This window comes from Acanthaster planci, unplaced genomic scaffold, assembly GCF_054643075.1.
Source record: "Acanthaster planci isolate LZ-2023a unplaced genomic scaffold, COTS_SCS Contig112, whole genome shotgun sequence".
Taxonomy (NCBI): domain Eukaryota; kingdom Metazoa; phylum Echinodermata; class Asteroidea; order Valvatida; family Acanthasteridae; genus Acanthaster; species Acanthaster planci.
Window position 1 is genome coordinate 27406 of NW_028257734.1, and position 24660 is coordinate 52065.

At 40.1% G+C, this 24660-nt stretch overlaps 2 pseudogenes across 1 annotated transcript; both read right to left on the bottom strand.

The window, feature by feature from the left end:
• Positions 1-5038: 5038 nt before the first annotated feature.
• On the bottom strand, positions 5039-7731 carry LOC147795240 (dimethylaniline monooxygenase [N-oxide-forming] 2 pseudogene; annotated as a pseudogene).
• A 9484-nt stretch (positions 7732-17215) lies between these two features.
• LOC147795241 (flavin-containing monooxygenase 5-like) lies at positions 17216-23523 on the bottom strand (annotated as a pseudogene). The gene is made up of 3 exons (XR_015424050.1): positions 23187-23523; positions 20110-22285; positions 17216-18769 (listed from the first exon to the last, which is right to left on the bottom strand). The product of XR_015424050.1 is annotated as a flavin-containing monooxygenase 5-like (transcript).
• Positions 23524-24660: the final 1137 nt, after the last annotated feature.

Consider the following 24660-nt stretch of genomic DNA (forward strand, 5'->3'; position numbering starts at 1 on the left):
CATCAACCTTCACTTTACATTGAAACTTACAATTACATTTACCCTTACCCAACGTATATATTGATAAACACTGTATGCTCAGTGCTTGTCCGAGAGCTCGGACAAGCACTGAGCATACAGTGTTTATCAATATGTACGTTGGGTAAGGGCAAAACCCTATATTTAAATGGATAAATGTGAGCAACCTCTAAAGATTTACCCAAAACTAAACAGCGCTTTCCTGTTGTGTCCGCCATAATAGGCTAATTCGAATTACAACTGTAGGGCTCATTATTACCTGCTCGTTCAACAGCCAAAATTCCCACAAAGATTTCATACTATCACACAAAAACAAGAATCCTCTTTCACTTTCACAAAACGTTGATTACGGCTCAACATTTCCTAATGGTGCTTCAATATGCGAGCATAAGAAACAAAGATCCCATTGCGTCGAATGTCACGGTGCTTCTGTTCGCGAGCACAAGAAATTAAGACAAAGTTGTAAAATCTGCCGCAATGCGATCAAAATTACAATACGCAATTGGATATATACCTGCAATCAAAGCAATAAAAGATATAATCGATAAAATCCTAAGCAATTCATTGATAAATAATTTTTGTAAGCGTTAATAGATGACAATAAATATTGTTATTACAGCGATTGCAAAGTAAAATTGTAATTTTTAGAAATTAAATCTGATTTAGGAGCGATTGAACGATTAGATAATTCGATAGGTCATCTTAAATGGAACTGTGTTCTCTGTTGCCTTAAGTGCAGTGTCACAAAAAAGTGTGACATGATTGATGAATCAACACATTTATAGCGATTGAATAGCTAAAGTAAACTAGTTAAAATTTGCTTAAAATTGCTTGAACTGGGCTAATGCAGCTTAGTTCAAGCAATTTTTTTTATTTGTTATAATTAAATAATATATGTTTATGTTTGAATACAATCAAGTAAATATCGAATTAATTTAGCAATTAACTTGACGTATTATACGAAATATATATGTATCAAATTAGAATTTAACAAAATCATAAGCGTTCTATATAAAATGGACGATATTAAATCAATCTTAACCACGAAACAAAAATCTTCTCAAGTTTCTGAACCTAAACCCAACGTTAAAGATAGACTTTGCTCAATAGTAGCCCCAGGCGAATCTTTAAAATATCTCGGAAAAGATTATTCTGTGAAAGATATCGAATCACTAAATCCAGCCGAACAAGAAAAGCTGTGTAACTTTTGTGAACTCCGATTCGGTAAAGAAATTGTTAAAACTTGGGGCAATTCGATTTTGAGTCTATACGCTCGACTTTTAGTCATAGTCACGCCTAACGACCTTGTAAGGTTCAACGCAGATTTAAAATCGGAAGAAAATCTAACCGAGGATTTAAACAACGACCCCATTATTAGCCAAACGATGGGACATCTACTCAGTGAAATTTGTTATAAATATGGTGCTTACCTTTCACCCATGGTAGCAACACTTATTACAACAAAACATTTGTCTATAAACTAAAGTTCTTATACAGTAAAAGAAGGTGGAAATAGAGGCAGCAAAGGAAGAACCCTAAATTCCACTAACTCCACAAACGAGTCCAGTCAAGACACAAGTTCAGACTGTGACAAAAATTAAAAATCCTGAGCGCGTTGAGCAAGGTAAGCACCCAGAAGAATTAACACCACCACCACCGACCTAAGACCCCAATCCACTATTACCGATGGGTGAAAAACCAAAACGGAAGCTAATCTCTATTAGAAATTTAGAAGATTAAATTTAAAATTGTTTGCAGCAAAAGTATACAAATTTTATGACGCAGCCGAAAATGCCGAGGCCTACAAAGCATACATAACAGGCCCTAGTGTATTTCACTTAGATGAAGACGATCATTTATTTAAAAAAAGAAGAAGAAAATATCGCCCAAAGAATCTATTTGACCTACGATAAAGATAAACATAAATATTTAAAATTGTCTACATTAGAGGGTAAATCAAGCAAGAAAATCTTGAAAAATTACAGTCCGGAAAAGTTCAAACAAAAGAACTTCCTAATACCGCTCATGAATTGAGAGCTTATACTAAGGGAAATAGTTTCTACCGATAACTTCGAGGCACAAGCTCAACCGTAGACTAGTAACCGGCAGGCACAAGCTCAACCTGATACTAGTACTCGGCAGATACAAACCAAATGGGTTAAACTACGGAGAGCTCGTGGGATTAGACCAAATATTGAAAAAGCTTAGAGGACAATTACGATTGATAAAGATTAAAATCTCTCGAGTAGAACAAGATATCCAGATGACAGAAAGTGTGTTGGCGGAACCAGAAATTGCGGAAGAACAAATAGAAAGCGAAACAAAAATGCTTTAAGATTTAAACGATGAATTAGACGGTTTAAAAACGCAGCGAAATAATTTAACCTCAGGATTTAGAAATCGACTGGTTATTTTGAAAGAGACTTTATTAAAAGTTCTAGGTGGCGATCTGACTTTACGCGAGCGGATTCGAACTTTGTTTAGAGAACAGGGCGTCACAATTGTGAGTATTTTGTCGGCTTTTAGTTTGGCTATAAGTACCATAGTCAGTTTTATCGTAGCTGCACTGAGAGCTGCCGGTACTCCATCGCCAAATACTGATCCAAAACCGAGTCCAAAACCAGAACCACCGTCAAAAGAAGGCATTACAGACTGGGTTAAAAGGCAATTACAAAATTTAGCGAACGTGCTAAGGAAATTAGGCTTGTCTGTTTTAGGCGCTTTGCCTGGGATTTTTGGAAGCATTCTTTCATGGAAATTTAATGTAGCAAGTAAAGCGGTAGGGTGGATCGCTGATAATGTTTGGGCTTTATTTGTTGGAATCAGTGTTTTACTCTTTACTTATGTACAAAAAATGTAGGTTGGTTTATAATTGGACAAAAACTACCTCAATTTTTGATTTCAAGAATTGATTTTTTTTTAATGTGTTTTACTTTTTAGTTTATTCTAGGTCATTACTCTTTTCAACATAAAAGCGATTCCACCAACGGCGATAGCTCCCACGGTTAAAGATAATTTCTCTTCGTTGGGAATATCAAGGGGCTTCTTTTCTTGTGGTTCTTTTACTTGAATGGGCTTTATTCTAGGAGAAGGCTCTGGCACCTCAGGCTCAACCTTTTTTTTCTGGGTCATCAAAGTCCGACGGTGGATCAGTGCGCTCTGGAACAGAACTTGAATTCGACGTTGCAACAGCCCGTTTGCATTCCAGTTGTTGTTATAAACTGCGACTCACGTATTTCAACAACGCGTATGCTCCAAATGCGCCTATGGCGAGATCTTTCATCACTAGCCCGACTGGTGCGCCAATGGCCCCCATTAAAGCGGAAATACCTATCGCAGCACCCAATGCTTCGACTCCATATTCTAGGTAGTTGAGTGCAGTGAGCACCCGTTTAATCTTTTTGTAAGAGATTTCTCCAGCGTCGCGCTCTCGTAACATTTGTGAAGCCTGTAAACTTAATAGTTTCTGCCGCTTTGGCACTGTTTAGCTCTAGCGTAGGACAAATGTTAGTTGTCATCTCTTTTTTATTATATACCTTTTTAAAAAACGTCTAGCTCGATCAAAATTCCAGCGCCTTTGTTGTTAACGAGTTCTCCTCGCTCGTTTTTAACAGAAAAGGTCAACTCACTGATGTTCCAGTCTATTAACTTTGTAGGTGTTTTACTCACCTCGGGTGTTGCGTTCAGGGGCTCGGTAGCTATCACGTCTAGCAAGTCTGAAGACTAACCGTCATAAAAGTTGTCGCAGGTATTTAGCTGTTTGCATTGAATAAACGCGTGTTTTAAGTGGCTGAAGCCATATTTGCCTTCATAAATGACTCCGGGTTAAAGTTTGACTTTGGGTAAGTTCAATATCTTAGACACTTCTTTATTTAGCCTCAACTTGAGGTGGGGGTCTGTAATGGCCAACGTCACCCTCTTAGGCTCTGAGTGAACTTTGAAAGATACGCCCGGGATCGAGTTTATTAAAAAAGAAGGTATTCCAGGCGGTCTTTCACCACTGATCCAAGCAGGTCTACCGTCCAAGTTTGTATCCCACTCGATTTCAGTAGCGTTTGTCACGTTGAAATATCTAGCTTTAAAGTGTAGATTTTTACTCCAACGGATTTGCCACCTTTTGTGTTAATAATCTCGTGTTTTAATTGAAATGTCTGCTCGCTTTTGGTCAAATAAAAAGAATGCGTTTCCGTTTTAAACTTATTTTACTATAAACGGTTTTTAAAGAGAGCGCCCTCTAGCGGCCTTCTTCATAAAGTATATATTTCATAACGGCGTCGCTCGGGTGTTTATCCAAAACTTCAAATAGGTCTTTTACTTTGTCTGGCGATTGATCCGTAAACAGTTCTTGATAACAGACGGCAATAAGAGCGCGAAATGGTTTGCCTCTAGAGATCTTGCCCTGTAGGACTTGGGTTTTTTGTTTTCTATGCAACCCGCTTGATCTTCTGTCAATTGAATGTCTAGTAATGTTTAAGTATTTTGTTTGTTTTAGATTTGGGCTTTTTATAAACAAAACGCTGATTGTACTTGCCGCCTACATTCTCCACTTCAAAGTCTGTATAAGGCTGTAATCTTCTAAAACAATCGTAACAATTGACAAATCCGTCTTCTATTCTTTTATTGACGTGTTTACAGGTGTCTTCTTTTGTTTTTACATACGCTTCTGGAGGAGGTTTTCCGTTAATTAAACCAAACAACTCTTGTAAATGTGATGGTAGGTAATAGCGAGTCATTGTCTTATTTGTTTAAGCACAGTTGCACTGTTCAGCGTCCTGTGTAAGTTCCACGGCAAGTACAGTTTTTATGTTTCATATTGAATCCTCGATTCGCGATAAACTTTCTGTGGATACGTCTAGCATTGCTAGTTGTCTAAACCATACAATACATGCACTTTTCGGATATGCTAGAAGGTTGTTTTTCCAACCTCACAATTATTTTAACAGCTGTCCCTGAAAACACCTACGCAGTTTCACTATGACGTTGATCAAGTCCCCCAAAAAGAGCAGTACAACTTTCAATCTCACATTCTTTCAGTAGCTGGCAACATGATGGCATCTGAATTTGACGCTTTGAAGTACATCGCAAGCTACAACAAAGAACAAATTGAACAAGCATACAGAACGAGAAGAGTAACGAGAGGAATTTGCTTCAAGTTTAAAAGAACTTTCTGATCTGTTAAAAACACAGACAAAACGAGGATGTAAGCGAAAGGTGCGTATTTCTGATGTTAATCTTTGAACAACACGTCATATCACAAATAAAGTCAAAACCAGAGATCGTATAGCGCCGCAAAGCGGCGCAAGATAGCGAACTTCACAGTGAATACTCGTAAAACGTTGTAATTGCATAGGCGCCATTTGAGCAAGCGATACGCCTGCGCAATGCACATTAATGCAAAGGCGCAGGCGCCCCAGCAGGCACGTGGACCTGGTGAGCCTGCGCCTAGGCATTACCATAAACTGCGCAAGCGTATCGCTTGCTCAAATGGCGCCCATGGTAATTACACACTTTGGGCAGAGTTGTCCATCTTGCGCCTTCGGCGCTATACGATCTTTAGTCAAGACTGAGTGAATACGAAGAACTGGAGGGCACACAAAACTACAACTGGAAGATAATTACCCACGGATTAAAAGCAGACGTGACAAGCATTTCACTCGCTGGCATAAAAACAGAGCTTGTCAAGGTGTGTGAAAACGAATCTAATGGACAAGATCTAGATTCAACCGGGACTGCTATACGCACCTTTGATAAACTATAAGGCGTGGTTTCTGGAAGAGCTTGACGTTTCTTATATTACAGCAACGGGGTATATGACATTTTGGCTTCTTACCAAAAAGTATCCTCGCCTGTTTGTGTGTGGTATGTCCTTCACGCAACTCCTCAAACACAAGTCACGTCTAACCAAATTTCTCAGGGGACTTAACCCTCCAGAAAAACCAGAAACAAAACACAAACTGGCATATCGCTCCACCGTTAAAATAACAAGGATTTTAATGAATGGCTGGAGTCTTCTTGTAGTAGTGGACTAATGGATGACATCGTTTCATCAACTCCAAACACAGACATGGATGTTGGATAACTTTATTTCTTTTTAAACATTTACGCAGTACATGTACATAGTTGAGCGCTCCGTGGGACAGACAATAAGTCGTTTGTTACACTTCAGTCACACACACGAGTCACCGCAGATTGAATAGATCTGTCACTTCCGTCATTGGCTAGACCTCGCTCAGCAAGGGAAGCGCCAAGTTAAATTACTAGAATTGGTATCGCTCGATCAGCACAACTTTGAACTCTGATTTTATTAGGTTGAGTTACATTGGTTTCCTGCTAAATGTCCCGTAGCTACAGGATAGATATCTTTTCCGGTAGGTTTTCTGACATAAAATAACTCCGCTATCCCAAGATTAATTAACGGGGCTTATATTTTTTATAAACATGAGCTTACAATCAAATCTTTAATATGTATTAATTACTTTGAGTCGCTGTTATCACTATCAGATCCTAATAACGATTGCAATGCTGTTTTATCCGAAATGACATTGAAAGTGTTAATCTTTAAAATGGCCTTTTCGACTTTATACCTAACGCTTGCACCGCAAGATAAAGTTCCATGTGTACCGTAGCACACGATGTATTTGTATGTCGCAAAGTTTATGTGGTCGAGTACATCAATCGTAGGCTGTTGAAGTTCATAGCAGATTTGATATCCAACGATAGTTTCGGGGTTTTTTTCTTTGGCACCAAATTTATAGACTAGATTTACGCCGTAGCAGATTGTTTTTGGCATCATAATCAACAGACGTTTTTCTTATAAAAAATGGGTAATGTTGTGTATGTCACGAGTCTGTTGGGGTTAAAAAGGGCCCGTATACAACGTGTGGGTCTGCGTTGTTGGCATTGAGACGTCCGTGGTCGTGGGTTACAATATAAGTTTGAGTTGACATGGTTCTAATTTACTCCAGATGCGGAAATTTTCTTTTCATTTTTTATAGGTTAATCCGCTCGATCTATTAAATCACCGGAAATAAATATTTGCTCTGGTTTATAAAGTCTATTTCCATTTTTTATTTTTCTCACTAGGCAGATGCTATGCTGTCGTTGTTGTACGTCCAGTTTCGCTTTCTCATTTAAATCAACTTTCACCTCGCTGCCATAAACAGATAACCAGGCCGCGTGAGCCGCGACTAATTTGGTATATTCCAATTGGGTGGCAAAATTACAGTCCATTTTGGAAAAGGGGGGTAGGAAATTTTTTCAGAATTTTTAATTGGTGGTGATTTTGGAATTTTGGGATTTTTGGAAATTTTGGTTTTGGCGGGCCTTTGGTAGGGACCTGATGGAATTTTTGCGCTGGAATCGGCCTTTCCCTACTACTAGGCGAATGTGCTCAGTAAGACCAAATTTTTCGGCGTAAAGGTCACAGTATTTCTTCATATCAGCGTTGCGTAAGAAATTTGGCCACTGCTTAGGGAAGGGGAAGTCACTGAAACACATGGCCTCCTTGCTGGTGTTGGTAACGCTGGACTTGAAGACTGAGCCAGTCATCTGGAAGTCCGTGCTGTCACGGTAGACCCATAGACCGCCGATGGTGTCGGACTTCTCGAAGCAAGTTGGTTGAAGGCCTTCGTCGAGGCAACACTTGATGGCCGCTAAGCCGGTCACCCCACTGCCAATGATGGCGACTGATCTGGCGACTGTCTTCTCTTGCATCGTCTGTGGGAATTTTAAGTTGACCAATAGACTGATTGCAGCTGCTAAGTCATGTGACCTACAATGGGTATCAAACATCAGCAAACATAGCGCCCACCCATAGCAAAGTGTGTCATAAGTGTCGACCAAAACTAATGCCGTCTGTCGGTTAACTGTAGGCAGACTACTGATGTACTAGGCACTAGACCAAAAATTGGCTTTTTTAATATATATAACACTTATGACACGCTTTGCTATAGAAGGGTGAAATGTATTTGTTGTTTGTTCAATACCCAGTATAGATCACGGGACTTGGTGCAAGTTGACAAATCTGGTAATGGTAGGCCTATATATCTAAAAAGATGTGCAGTGCAGTGGGCAGTGTAGGTAGGTCTTGCCCCTTCTTGTGCACGTTCTATGTGGATAGTGGGGGAGGAAAGCAGGCGCCAGGAGGGATAAGTCAATAAATAAGAGGATGAAAATGAAGGCAATTCATACATGATTGAAAGTGTATTTTGAAAGAGATCATGTACACGTAAGAATGTATTTTGGCGAAATCGACAGTATGGCTTGCTTCCGACATTCTACTAACTAATTAAGCATATAAATTGTTGTTGTGAGGCACTATGAATTACTTTATTCAGTTGAAAACCTAGAGATTACTAGGGTAATTGTTTCATTTATGATTGCTTTTCTTCCGGTTCTGGTTCTAAAATGCATTGCTTTTCGGGATTTACTTCATCCTGTGCAGGAATTTCGGGGTCTGGAAGTTTTCAAGATTTGTCAAGTCCATGTAAATTTTAAGAAGATTGTATATAAGTTCATCTTTTTAGTCAAACTTACTGTATTTTTTCTTCTGCAAAACTGATTCTAAATCCTTTCGTCGACTCTGGTTATCTGTTCACGTAGAAAACATGTAGCAATTAGCATCTGTGACAATTACGAGCTGAACAGTAAACCGGGCGTACTCGATGGACAGTTACTGGTTCGTATAGTGACTTCGACAGAAAGGTGGACGCTCCACGATTTGCAGGCTACCATTGGACGATCGCTGACGTTGCGCGTTAAACTCCCGGTTCCATGTAAACGACGATCAATGCATGGCCGTTTTCCAATTCTCAACTTCGGCTCCGTCTCAGCCTTCAACTGTTTTTATCTAGCTGACGTTGTAGCTGTAAGCGCAGTAATCAGTTTAATAGTGCCACAAAACATCGAATAAGATGCAAGAGAGCCAGAAATTACAGTAACCCAATTTAATTTAAACGCTCCAGGCCCACAATCGGGGATTGGTTTTGGGAACAAAGCCTGAGACGGAGCCCAAGTCGAGTTTTGGAAAAGGGCCCATGTAACTCATGTGCAGTAGGCGTGGTTTAAATTGAATGACGCCACACTTACGAACCGGATAGGGGTGCATTCCACCAAAGGTTGGATTTCTGCGCGCGAGCCCATTAATATTTTGTGATCCCACGGTTTTGGGGCGAGCTGCGAAGCAAATGCAAGCCTGTGTAATCCTGATTCCCGTCTTCTGTCCGTCCGTCCGTCCGGCCATCCTCAAATATTAAAGTTTGTCCTTGCAGGTCCATGGGAATTCCATCAGTGTTTAAATAGTCTCACGAGGCATTAATGGTTAGAAACTTATGGATTTAATGAAAAAATTATAAAAGTTGAATGTTGACGTTTTGAGTTGTATTGTGTACTTACCCTGTATAGTACACTGAGCGAGCACTCCTGTAATGTACGTCATGTACATGTATGTATAGACAGTGTTTAGACGCATACAAAATAATGTACACGTACAGTACAGTATGTAGTAAAACGTAAGGGATGGGGGGAACTCCAAGTGACAGGATGTTTGTTGGGGGAGGGGTACCTGTAGGAGGAGGATCATGGGGACAAGGTACATGTATGTAGAAAGTGGACGAAATGCTGGATAAGGTTGACGTAATGGTTGGGCTGGATTAGTGGGATGATGGGACAGCCTGAGTAAGAAGTGAAGGGAATGATGGGCAGGGGTGGAGTAGGAGATGGATGGGATGATGGGGAGGGGGCGGAGTAGGATATGGATAGGATGATGGAGAGGGGCAGAGTAGGAGATGGATGGGATGATGGGGAGGGGGCAAAGTAGGAGATGGATGGGATGATGGGGAGGGGGTTGAGTAGGATATGGATGGAAAGATAAGGTGGAGATAAGGTGGATAAGACGTAAGATTGGAGATAGATGGGATTGGGGGTGGTGTCAAAGTAGACATTGTAGATATGGGATGATGGGATATGGGATGATGGGAAAAGGGTGTAATTATGCACCAGCCACCAAACTCGCAAATGCAAAGTTTATATAATCACAGACCATATACCCAGGGATGTGCAACCTAAGCTCAGAGCTGGTTCAGTGTGTGTTACGGCCGGCACAATATCAAAGCAGAAATTAAGTTGGATTATGTAACACCTTCTCTAATAATAAAACATATATTCCTGTCTACCACTTTGTTTCTTGTAATATTTTAAGTCAGGGTACACCCTTTCTAAAAAAATATGCTGCTCAAGATCAATACATTCTGAGAAAAGTGTACCACAAAATTGGGGAATTTTGCCTCATTATACTTCGTTTCTCCTTGAAATCGATAAATGAAGAAGATTTATTCGTCAAAACAAATAGATTTAAGCACTGCGTCGGCGCGTCGTCTCGGCGTAACCACGGTTGCACTGTACATGCTGCAACCCGTGTCACGTGGTCGCGAGTTTTTTCGAGAAAGTCGAGAGCGCCTGCGGGGTAATATCAATCCGTAACACGCATGGAACCAAGGTCACACATGAGTTTGCACTGGGGCCACTCGCGGTTGTACATCCCTGGGTAAATGGTCCGTGACATAAACATCCAGGTATAGTTTGACTGTCCTGGTTGGACCCACTTTCTATAGGCATTCCTCTCTCCTGTAAATAACTGTGAAGCCTTTGTACCTGGATCTCCCTTGGTGGTGGTCTTTGTTGCTTTACTTTTAAACGACAGGCACCTTTCAACACACAGTCTGCACACAGCACTGACTAGGTTTTTTCTCCGAGAGTACAATGAATTGTATTGCAAAGGTCAGTAAAATATCTTGTACATCTGTATTGCAGTCGTATGTCAACCAGTCTTGTAAAAAATTTTGATGAAGTTTGGTTGGTATAATTTAATAACCATATATGTATAACTTGGATGTCTCTTAACATAAGCTGTTATTACAGGAAAGAAATTCAAATTCACAACAAGCAGCGAGCCGTGGCAGCTTTGCCGTTCTGGTTTACAATAATATATGTCATGATCATCATCTATAAATCCCAAATTTGGGACTGGCAGTTTCCAGTTCGGAGTATTTCTTTCACAAAAGGCCCAAAATTGCGGGCCTATTTTGAATAGAGGCGGGCGGCTACATTCAGAACTGAGCGCATAGTTTTATTAATATTTGGGGGTATCTTCGGGGAGAGGTGAATTTAAAAAAAAAATCACGCGGCTAACCCCCCATAAAATTGAAACAAAAAGTGATCCTCTGGCCATAATCTTGAGTTTTAAGTGAAAAAAACGGAGGCCAATCTCTTCCCAAGAGTCAATAGGCGGCGTTATTTGGTCGGATTCTGCACTGTTTTCGATGGGCGCGTATTTGGTGTAGTGCAACCATAGATTTTCACGTTATGACTTAGATATTACACTCAAGTAGCCTGGTGATTATAAGCTCATGCTTGGAACAAGACGTGAGTTACGTGCCTAGCCTATGCTTACACACACAGTGTGACTCTAAGTTTGGCATTCAGACGTTTTTTAAGATCAACCAATTTAAAACAAATACCAGTAAACTAGCCCATACGTACATATTGGACAATATAGTTAAATCTCCAAATGTAATTTATATTTTTGTCTGATTTTTGAAATTTTGCAAGATTTGTAAATTTTTCAGAATTTCTTTGAAGGTTTCAAGATGGGTCTCGATTTTTTAAGATGTTCTTGAATTTTTTTTTTCAAGCAGTGGCAAACTATGAGAATGGTGTAACTGCAGCGTCCTGCCTGCCTTCGTACCGGCTTTGAAGCTATCAAATTTATAGTACAACTGCTTTTTGCAGCCCTGTTATAAGCTGCCGAATGGCTGTTTTATGAACCAAGCAGTGCGTTAGATACGCGCATAGAGCTGAGCGTGCAGCGCGTTCGCATTTCTCTGCAGCTACCCGTGCAAGACCTTTCCAGACCAGTCAAGAATCCAAGCATAACTCCAGGGCAAAGCACTTTAAAAGTAATCTTTACGAAAGTAGACGATAATTAGTCATCGAAACTTCAGTTATGCAGCTTTGGACGATGTCTACGTACGCTACCATTGTAAAATTTTAGCTACAAACAAAAGAATAATGCAAGTGTAACCCAAGTTATAGAGAACGTTGTTTACCTGATGTTGATGATTTTACAAGGACTGCAATGAATCACACAGACAGAGTAAGTTGTTTTCATGGTTGAGAGTAACCCGTTCGCCTTAAGACAATGGTTTGTTTTCCCTGTCTCCCCCCTTTTGACTAAAATTCTCTTGACATTAAACTAACTTGGTACTAACTTGATACTAAGCTTCCGGCAAATACGGAGACTTAAACTTGTTTAAGTGAAGGTACAGAGCGGAATTAGGGTAAAATGATTTTTGTAAAATGATTTTAGGTAACATGTTTTGCCAACGGAATATGACGCCTTTTTTTAAAAATTGAAAGTGTTTTTAAAAACGAGTGTATTTTAAAAAACGAATGTCATATCAAAAAGATCGTATTTTTTACTTTTGAAATGCATTTATAAAAACTGAACGAAATTTTTAAAATACAATACATTTTTCTTTAGATTCGATTGGATTTTTAAAGAGCAATGAATTTGTATAGAAGGAACATATTTTTTAGTTTGGAATACATTTTAAAGGGTGAACATATTTTCAAAATTCGAATAAGATTTTACAAATCCAGCATTCTCTCAAGATATTGGAACGAAGTTTTAAAGTCGAAACATTTTTTTCGGCGCACGCACTGTCAGCCGAAATCTCTTTTCACCCGAATTTGAAAGCATCTAAATTGAGAGAGCATCTAATCTTTTCGACGGTGTTCAGCCCGAAGGTCCGAACCTTTTTGGACGATTCGGCTATTTTCGGCATGCGCATGCACAGGCAAACTGCAACAGCGGTTCCCCCAAGCGTATTTTTTTTTCCAAAGAGGGTTAGGGGTAATTGAGCCAGAAAGCTGACCCCTGATGGCGCACTTCCGGAACCCTTGGATAGGAAAAATAAGAAATTTTAGAATTTGTAATCTCTTTTTGTTCAGTTACTTCTTAATAACTCTATTCCTAAAAAGCCTTTTGTAAAATATTTGCTAGCATATCAATTTATGGAAACTGAAAAATGGCCTGACCTAAAAGAGAAATAGCCTGCCAAATACTGAGCTATCACTTCCAAAAATCCAAAGTACACGAAGAACAGCGTAATTCGGTGGTCTCATACGCAGATGAAGAATTACGGAATAATTAGTTAGAATTAGTTCTTCTTCTTAGTAAGGCAAACAAACTCCTCAAACGAGATATACTATTACAGGTGTGTGGTGGCCAGTGTATACTAATCGTGGGCTCCCCTGATGAAAGTATTTAGATCCATGTTGATTAATTTTGTCTGCAGCCTGTCAGCTGTTAGTTACTTGTCGTATGTCTATTGGCAGTAGGTTCCACTCAACTATGGTTCTAGCAAAAATGAGTATTTTTGTAACAGTCCTTTTTGGATGGTGGGGTGAACAAAGGAAGTTGCAGTTGATTTCCGGGTGTGAATTTTATTGGCGGCTAGTGTGACTTGATACAGTTGATACTTGCCAGTGTTGATGGCTATCGTATGATATATATGGACTTAAACAGGAGTGTGAGTCCGGATACAGCCCGACGGCTTTCCAGTGATTCCCAACCCAAGTCTGATAGTGCCACAAAACCTCAAGTAAGATGCAAAGAGCCAAACATTAAAGTACTGGGCCGATTTAAGTTAAACGCTTCAGGCCCACAATCGGGGATTTGATTTCCTACACGAAGCCCGAGACGGAGGTTGAGTATTTGAAGACGGCCTAGGAGGTTTTGCTTTCAGGCTCTATGTTAATATCAAGACCCCAGCGCGTGCGTACGAGATCGGGATTCGTCATGCGAACGTTGTTGAAGCTGCCAGAAGTCACGTAGGCCTACATGTACGTGAACAGTGGCGGCTCTACCGTGCCGGAAGTTTGTGAACAAAACTCTATAACCTATGGCAGACTGCTTCGATAATTTCAGTGCACCACATTCAATTACTGCCAAAACGTAACTGTGGTGATCATAGGAAACAAACATGTGTCCCGTGCAATCACAACGGAAAGCTTGAGTTTACATGCAAGTCCAAAATTCAGTGTAGGCCGTGAGTACTGTCTTTCAGGAAGTGCTTGCCTAGTTTTTGTCGCTTTATGCACGTATTCTCAGTGATGCCTCAGTACGCAGAACATTTGGCAAGACTAACTCCAATCCTCAAGCATGTCAGGATTCTCAGGAAGGGCTGTCCTTTACATTTCACTGGTAGATTTCTGACGATTACTTTTCAACTAAACAGAAACTGAACGGCGTTTTGAGACGTTCCTGAACCCCCCCCCCCAACAAAAATCGAGTTGACAGGGCATGAAGTGCATGAATTGAAATTATGGAGAACACTTACCATTCCAAAACCCTGACACTATGCTAGTCTGACGGGGGTCTGCATGAAAGTATGATAATTCCAATTGTGGGCCTAAACTCCATTACAAACAAGTAAACATAAAGTCCAGTAGGCAATTCAAAATAAATGCAAAGCAAGTCCAAAAAATGATTTTCAATCAAAAAATTGTTTACAAAGAGAATGAACTATGTATAAGGATAGAAACTTTTCGTTGATACAATTCCTTAAGGTTTGATCGTGATAAATCCTAGCGAGCCTTGCACACGAACATAATGTATTCAGTTCAGAGAACTTTGAAAATATTGAGCCATAGGCCTAATTCACGATTTCTTAGGTGCTTACATGGGACATGAACGCCATCTGCAAGAGTTTGTTCCTACTAATCACTATCGTAACCCTGGGCACTAATCAAATGTGGTGCACTGAAATTATCGAATCAAAGTTTCGACAAAAATATCAAAGATAATAGCAGTGCTAGTCTTCCATAGGTTGGTGTTTTGTTCAAAAACTTTCGTCACGGTGAAAAAGTACGGCACGGTACTAGTGGTAGCTCCAACGTCATCCGTGTCACGAAAGGCGATCTCTGTAACAAGCATGCGTACGGGTTTTGATACTATAATTACCCCTCACCCGCCTAGGAAAAAAAATTACGCTTCCCGCAACCCGTTATGGTCGTTGCCTTTGGGACCTTCGTGCAGACTCTCTCCATGTTAACATAGAGAACTGTCTGCACTCCCATGTGCCTTTGTGTATAAAGCGCCCTTTAAGACTTTATTAGTACAAAAAATCAAACGAGGACGAAAGTGAAATAAATTTAAAATGATTAGAAACAAATATATAAAGGACGAAAGAAGTATATAAAGGGCGAAACTAACACATGGCGTACCAAACCAATTTATATATAGGACAAAAGTACATTTAAAGGACAATGGTGATTTATACAGGACAAAAACTAATAAATTTCCGACACTTCTTGCATAAACGACGACACTAATAAATATAGAACGAATTTGACTTCGAGGACATTTCATTCTTTCAGATGGCTGATAGGTCACTGCAGGAAAACATTAGTGACCCATTCTGATTGATATATAGAGTTCTTTCGATTTTTTTGGCTAATTTGTTAGAAATAAGCCAGATAAAACCTGCCCTTGAGGCTTAGTTTTAATCACAAATCTTGTTTGACTTTACACAGGTAAACTTAGGTTTACGGAAAATAAAAAGGGCAACCCATACATTTAGGCTGATACCTTTTAATTTGACCAATCTTTCAGTTTCTTGAACTCAACAAAAAATTACTCTTTTTTACCTTCAAAACGCAGTCAAAATCGACATCAACCTTCACTTTACGTTCAAACTTACAATTAGGTTTTACAACATCACTGCCATCGTGCGCATCGAACACAGTTTCAAGTTACCGTAAGGCATCAAGAAACTACTATTTTCCAAGCTGATTTAATAGCCTGCTATCTCTTCTAGTATGATCGCTTCGATTCCAAAACAGTACACTAGAGATCTCCAACCGGGGCTTGGCAATTAGCCTATTTGAAGTACGATAGACACAACAGGAAAACGCCATTTGAAGTGGATAAATGTGAGCAAACTCTAAAGATTTACCCAAACTAAATAGTGTCTTCCTGTTACGTCCGCCATGATAGGTGAATTCGAATTAGCACTGTGTGACTCATGTCACTTGCTCGTTCAACAGCCAAAATTCCCACAAAGATTGCATACTATCACACAAAGACAAGAATTCTTCCTCACTTTTACGAAACGTTGATTACTGGCTCAACGTTTCCTAACATTGTGAATAATTAAGAGCGGGAAAAAGATTTGAAACTCACAGTTTGGCTTGCAAACTTTCTTGGATGTCCAGATTTCATGGCAGACTGCCAGCAGAAAATGTGTAGGTGGTTGGCTGTTTAGACTAAGTTTGGTATTAAGTCAAGACAAAATGTACATATTCCTCACTATACTTGTCTTCAGAAGAAAACAGGTTCGGTCTCGTGATGTGGACCTACAAAAGCTTGGCATAGCAAAACTTGAGCCATCCTCAGCAATTTGGAAGTTATCCTTAGCAAACATTCCACAGTACATCATTTACATGCACTACAAGCTTGTCAGAGCTGGCTAACAACAATGAATTCTCGCCTTCCTTGAAAAAGCCACATAGCCCAAATAAGTTCTTGATAAACGCACACACCGGACGTGTGTATATGGCTTTAATTAACCCAGGGCACCCAATTGTTCGGCATTTGCTTTCTGCTCCAAATGAAATTTGAACGTGTTTTTCCAGTTGGGTGCCCTTACCCCAAAGGGGCGCATTTTCTGTCCTAAATTGTTTTAGTGTCCCTGTTGATATAGAAACAAACTCGCGTAATCGCTTAAAAAGCCACTCAACCAGTCGAATAAATTTAAAATGAAGAAATGAGGGCGGTAAATGCATTTATTTGTAACAAGGGTCACGTGTTAGAACTTTTAGAACGTAATCTTTGAACAAAAATCCTCGTCCCATTTCCTTAAAAATAACCTTCAAGTTGTATTATTTTTTTAAGGAGTTTGCGTAATGCCAGAGCAAACTTATGTCAGGCAGACGTTTTATCCTTTCAGCCAGTTCGGCATCAACAGGTGCTGCAGTTTAAGTGGTTTTTCTGTAGTGTTCGCTGAATTACCTGTTTCGAGAGAATCTCATTAAAAATTTAGTACGACAGTCTGTCGTCGCGCATATTGTATGCACAAATTTTAGGTTTAACAATTTACGATTTCAATATTTGCATCGAAAATCACGGAGGGGGTAAATTAATACTGTAAATGTAACGACATCTGTGCCCTCAGGAACTTCGTGGAATATTTTAAATGCTAAAGTAATATTGATTGCCTCATGATCTTCGAAAAACAGAGGAATGGATATTTGAAACAAAATAGGGTTCACTGTAAATCAAAGTCAGTGAGTCTGAAAGTTGCAATGGAAATTTGGTTGCGTTGCAACTTCATAGAGCGCATGCGCAAATCCTTTGGCAAACATTACAAAGTGTATTTCACTTGTTGTTCATTCTTCAATCACGAGCAATCTCAGTGAAAATCTTAATAACACTTATCTAATTTAATTCATATTTCTTTTTGTCAAGTTATAAGAACAAGCACAATTTATAAAGCCCCCCTACACAGTTTTAAATATCTATTTTAAATTTCGTACACAAAACTAGCGGATTGTTCTACAAAACAATGTTTTGCTATTTGTAATAAATGTAAAGCAAATCTACTCTTCGAGTTTTGGGACAAAATCACCTACTACATACGTGTAGCTTCATCCACTCTTCCCCTTTATAACACCTGGTTTTGGCGAAGGCGGTTTTACCTGCTTAAATAGTATGCGTTCTAAAAAGAACATATGAAATTGTAAATTAGAAGGAGTGATTGAACAAGCATCAAGGTAAATATACCAAGTAGAGCAGAAATCGTGGAAAGAGAGCGTTCTCTAGGATCTTCATGCCTGGTTTTTGTCGGTGCCAGAACTCTCTCCCAAACCGTTTTGATGGCTTCTCTAGCGCCAGCCCATCTACCCGGACCTACCAAGCGATACTGGTACGGTACATGTGGGCCAAACATGCATCGCAGAGCTAGTTCTGGATCCTGGAAGAAGAGCTTGAACGGACTTGGCCTGACACCGATTTCAGACGCGATCGAGTCCGCATACCCGACGTGAGTGACGTAACGGACGCAGGGCACATCAAAACCATTTACAGTCTCCAATGCTACTGCAGCCATTTCAGATTGAGGTGGCAACTTTGCCAATCCCTTAAAGACTCGCGATGCCCATCGTGCTTGTAACTCCACACAAGGGATGACCGGGCCTAGAAGCTCGAAGGCTCCGTTTACTGAGAGTGTATTGTGCGCCAGACCCAAGGGGGAAAAGGAGCTTATACAGGGGCAGCCGGCCTAGCCTGGGGTCGGTCTCAAGGGCTGGACAGTCCACCTTAAAAGGTAAAGTGAAGCTGTAGCCAGTGGCTATGATAACCACGTCAATATCATCCTCAAAGCTCCCATCCTTGAAAACCACCCCAGTCTTGGTGAAGTGCTCTGTGCTGCTTTTATGACTACGGAGCCATTCAAGATACTACCTGGAAGCTCCTCGTTGATGACGCGATTGTTGCATCGACGGAAATTCCCCAGCAGGCTGAAGAGCGTGGGTTAATCAACTCATACCGACTGCGAAGCATCTTCTTAAAGGACATCTCCCGGAGCTCGGAGAGGATTAAGCGGTAACGTCTCAAGTGCATCAAGTCGTATGGATAGCCATTATCAGCCCTGCGGCTAACAAGCCATGCTCCACGTCTCTTGCTAAGGAACACCTACAGATTGTGAGGAAAAATAACCCCCAAACCCAAGAAAAACCTTACAATTAGATGTATAACCATGTTAAAACCAAAACCAAAGCGTAGAATTAGGCCACAGGTATTCACCTACGTCACCCACCGTGTTGTACGAGTCACTAAATTCGGTGACTTGAGTCGAGTCATTTTAACATTGTGACTCGAGTCGAGTCGAGTAATTAAGTCAAGAAGTCGAGTCGAGTCACTTTGTGTAGTCGAGTTGAGTCAAGCACCGGGATCAAGTCAATTTGAGTCACATATTTTGGAACAAAATGCAATAAAAACACAAGTACATGTAAGTCATTTTTGTGGATTTCCTGTTTTCATTTAGACATACTGAAATTAAATAGGGTGACAGGTATCTAGAAAACTATTTTGCTTTTAATATTTTTGAGACTCGAGTCTTATTAGCTTGTACTCGAGTCGCGTCTCCACGAGAGATTCGAGTCAAGTCATTTGGTCGCAGAGACTCGATTCGAGTCGAGTCATTTACCCGTCGGGACTCGAATCGAGTCGAGTTACCAAAAAGTGTGTTTCTTCGGATTCGAGTCGAGTCATTAACTTGAGTCATGCAGTCTGCCTTGCTTGAGATGACAAAGCTGATGAGTGTCATGAATACTCGCAAACACAGCAGGGAAATAAATCAAAATTGACAAAATGGTCGTAATTTAAGGACACGAATCACGGTAGATATGTCATGGATAGTGAAGGATATTTATGATAGCTCAACGTGACATTAAGCTTAACTGACTTTTCATGATTCACTGAGGGAAAGTTGCCCTGATGATGACCGGAGGAGATAGGTTTGGATGCCAGGTCGGTAGACAACTGGCAGAAGTCTGTAATAGAGGACTCTTTGGTGATTGTTAATTGTAAGAGTGAAAAATGTTGTCTGGTATTATCCATGGAGAGAAAGACTCGGTCAATACAGCATGTCATCAAATCGACTGAAAAAAAAAACGTTTGTTAACTACTGCCAGATGGTTGACTTGTCAATTTCGACAAATCCCACGGCTGGTAATGCGCAACGATCTCTTATAAACATTGTGATTACTTTTAGTTTCAGGATATTCGTGCCGAAAAAATTACGCGCTTACTCAGATGCGATTCGAATCCCCAATTATCCGTCCCACGTAACAGCAAACATTTTTACCACTTGTCTTAATAATTAAACTTGCCAAAATCACTTGGCCACTTCGAACCTTCGAGTCAGTAACTGTCACTAACAGTTAATGTATTTCCTTTGGGGGAGGGACAACTTTTTAGATACATCTTGTTTTGCCCTTTGCCAATCGAAAAAACGTTGAAAAACGGCTTACCTGTGAGGCGCATCGACTCAGATCCACTGCTGCGTCTATGGCTGAATTTCCAAAACCGATGATTACAACACGCTTGTCGTCGAAACCTACCGGCTTGCGGTAGTCGTGGCTGTGCATGACCCTGCCTTGGAAATCACTTAGACCCGGAAAGTTGGGCCGAAAGGGGTTGTTGAACATTCCAGTACAAATCATTACTGAGTCGAACACCTGACTTGTTACTCCATCCCCGCTCTCCTGTTGTCTAGATGTTACAACCCATCGACCGGTAGTGTTATAATCTGGCGCCTGGGCTCAAGCAAGTTACTCGAGTGGATCAGGCGAATGTGCTCAGTAAGACCAAATTTTTCGGCGTAAAGGTCACAGTATTTCTTCATATCAGCGTTGCGTAAGAAATTTGGCCACTGCTTAGGGAAGGGGAAGTCACTGAAACACATGGCCTCCTTGCTGGTGTTGGTAACGCTGGACTTGAAGACTGAGCCAGTCATCTGGAAGTCCGTGCTGTCACGGTAGACCCATAGACCGCCGATGGTGTCGGACTTCTCGAAGCAAGTTGGTTGAAGGCCTTCGTCGAGGCAACACTTGATGGCCGCTAAGCCGGTCACCCCACTGCCAATGATGGCGACTGATCTGGCGACTGTCTTCTCTTGCATCGTCTGTGGGAATTTAAGTTGACCAATAGACTGATTGCAGCTGCTAAGTCATGTGACCTACAATGGGTATCAACATCAGCAAACATAGCGTCCTCCTACAGCAAAGTGTGTCATAAGTGTCATTGACCAAAATTAAGGCCGTCTGTCGGTTAACTGTAGGTAGACTACTGATGTACTAGGCACTAGACCAAAAATTGGCTGTATTTTTGGTAAATAACACCTATAACACACTTTGCTATTGAAAGGTGCCATGTTTGTTGATGTTCAATACCCACTCTAGGTAACGTGACTTAGTGGATTTAGTGGCGCAGTCGGTCTATTGCAAGTGAGTCTCACTGAAATGTAAGTCAGCCTCACAGGTAGGCCTACCTAAAAATGTGTAGTGGGGCAGTATGGGTAGGCCCTGCCCCTTTATGTGCACGTTCTATGTGGATGAGTCACGAGAGATAAGTCATTAAATAAGAGGATGAAAATGAAGGCAATTCAAAGTGTAATCTGAAGGGAATTATGAAAGAATGTATCATTGTTCCGGATAAATATCGAAAGTACAGCAGCTGATATCTCAGTCATCTCTTACCAAATGACTTCCGACAACAGTATTTTCGGAGCGTTCATCGAACGTTAAATGAACGGTATGTATTTCCGACATACTTCTGTGAGGGTATTAAGATAGTTATTGCGCACTTTGATAATCTGGCCACGAAAGAATTTCATTGGTCATTTTAAGCCAGTACATTAAATGAAGATTCGTCCACAGGCCAAAAAATAACTTTGCGAAAGCCGGGAGATGCCACGTCTATCATTTTACAAATTAGTGGTCTAATATATAAGTGATTTTTTTCCGTGCACCTGTTACACCTGCCCAGTGGAACCTGTCATTGAAATGGTCTTCAAATGATACACGTATTTACTTGGTACGTATTTGCATTTTTAATTACCCTTTAAAATTGAAGAATGTTTTCTAAACTAACTAAATTATGTCCTTATGTTTTCATGGTAAGTTTTGAGCAAAGGCTCATGTTAGATGATTAATCCTAGGACATTCAGAGCGAGCGAGATTAGGTACATACATTTTGTTTCCAAGCGGGATTATGTGTCATTAATATGCTCTCAAAACTAGAAAACCATTTTCTTAGAAGCTTGATTTGAGTATTGTGTAGTTAACAATTCCTTGATCGTTATCAATTTCAAAGAAATTTCGACGTTAATGTGGGATTTTCTGAGATTTACTCAAGTGCACCACCTTTCGGAACACAAACTGAATTCCGAATGCAACCCTTTTTATTTCGGACCATTTTCACGACACTGAAAGAATTATGAGTGTAAGGGTAATAATATTTATCTGAATGATTTCGAAGTTTTCAACACAGATTTGGTAACACTATTTTTGAACACTGATTGAGGGTAAAGTCGATTTGGGCCGCCAGCTCTTCCTGACCGGACGCGTTTGCATATCGACCTAGCTCAGCACCGATTCCGTTCATTCCGCCTCTTACCGTCGGCCTTGTGAGCGTCAAATTCAGCGACTGGGGAACGAAAGACGAACACAAAAAGTACAGTAAGTTAACATGAAGTTTATTATTGAAACCGAGGTCTATTTGTCATTATAACATTGCAAGGAAATGTTGAAATTCGCGGTTTATATCCCGAGTTTTACATGTAATATACAGGCATGAACCACATGAAAATGTTCACCAGCTCCCGCGAGAATCTCCTTTATCTCATTTTGACAAACTCATAGCGCGGAAATTGGAATCCGCATGAAACACGAAACGTAGTTCAGACATATGGTTCTCGATCTTGAAGAAATGAAATGATGCATACAAATGATTCATCAGTCTTCCACACAGTATCACCGATGATCTCAGGTGAATTCGGCGAAAGTGTGAATATTCAGGCACTGAGTAAGGTGAAAAAGACCAAAAATGACGAAAAATGCGTCCCAATGAAAAACGAAGTGAAATTAAAAACGTTTTCTACCTGGAAGTAATAAACATTTTTGTTCATAAGGGTTACTAGTCTTTCATATGGCATCAAAGGTATTTCAAGGTTAACCCGACAAATTGTGAAAATGAGACACAAAGTTAGGTAAAACCGGTAATTTTTCCATAATTATCCTTTGTCGTAAAACTGTCATTTTCCACTTCTTTGATTATTTTCCGGAGAACTTTCTTACTTCTCTCAAGGGTTGAACGGGAGTACAAATCCCTTAAATGGGTTGCCATGTGCACTGATATCGCGTCGTATGCTTGAATAATTTTTCTGAAAAAAACCCGACCGTAATACTTGCACAGAAGTTTATAAAAATCACAGTCAATAAAAAGGTCAAGAGAACTATGACAAACGGACCTAAAGTCACTGAGAGCAAGCCTGTCTCCTTGCGTATTATTCAGAATTTCTGCCAAAATATGTTAAGTCAGTACTTACTTCGTCTAGAAGCAATGGAGCTGCAAAATTCCTGAATGAGAGCGTTCGTCGCCTGACACGCTAACCGAGCGCCACCTCAATGATGCAAAGAAGTTAGCTGGAAAAGTCCACGCGATTTACAACTTCCGTTCTCGGTTCCTGTCGCTATGAATAAAGGCCGATGCAAACAGTAGACATTCGAGCGATAAATGTCACTACAAATAACAGCCGTCGGAAATGTAAAGTCATAAATGCCGATAAAAATGCGCACTAACTACAATTCCAATCTACATATTCATGAAACAGTGATATAAAAAGACGAAACTACGGAATAAACAATGATTTCAAACAGACTGCGGGTAATAACTAAAAGCAGGTTTAGAATTAGAATCATTTTGATGGACAATTTCGATTCTTGAACTAGGGCAAAGTGTACAGACTTTTTAACTGGTTAAAACGTTTGAAAATTCGCAAATAAAAGAAATCACTATTCAGTATCCTCAAAGTGCTGTTCAAGTAGCGTTCCTGTCGAAACTGATTCAATGACTGTCTTCAATGAAACTTTTGTCTGACAAACATGGAACATAAAAACGTTTATCTGCGTCTATAAAAAGTCAACATCAACTACGTACACGTATTTTGCACCTAAGGAATCCCCATTGTTTACGAATAGACACCCGCCGATTAAACAAAAACAAATGAAAATCGCAAACGACGAAAACCGTCAATATCGGTTTTTATTTGAAATATCTGCGACTGCTCATGATTATTTTGTCACTTTTCAGGAACTGCTGGTAAAACGAAAGGTCATTATGTGTTATTAACTGCCGAGAAACACGAATCCAATTTAAAATATCGGCCAGATGGACATCACTGATCGGGCAGGAAGTATTTAAAAAGTTGAAATAAAAACATGGCCATCTGTGGTGCTGCAAAAAATACGCATAGTTGAATAACTTGAAAATAATCTTCGTACATGTATTGAACATTTGGTATATACAGCATAAAAGAGAAGGTATAGGCCTTATGTAGTTCTTTACTAAACTTTTGGAACTGATCAACTGCATAAACTGTGGTGTTACCCGAGGACCACACAAGACTGGGTTTAATCCTCTAATAACATCGAGGGTGTTAAATTCAGGGTTGAGATTGGACAACAATGAAATATCTAGGAAATACATCGCCAGCGGTTTTTAAAACCCCACAGCAGCATTTCAATTGCCCATATGTACCCCTTATGGTATAACGATTTGTTGTGTCCTGTAGAGGCTTTGCGTGGTAACCATGTTGCAGGGTAGTTCTTTTTTCGAAAGGGAAGCCTCCTTTACATGCATCTTGTGAAATAGTATTTGCCTGAAAGATGGCAGCTATGCAAACACTGTACATCAACTTTTCTACTTACAATAACTGAAATGGTAAACTAAAGAGTTTCCAAATTTATAAGATATTGGTTGAAAATCCTGAAAACATGGAAATCCTGACGGAGAGATCCTGA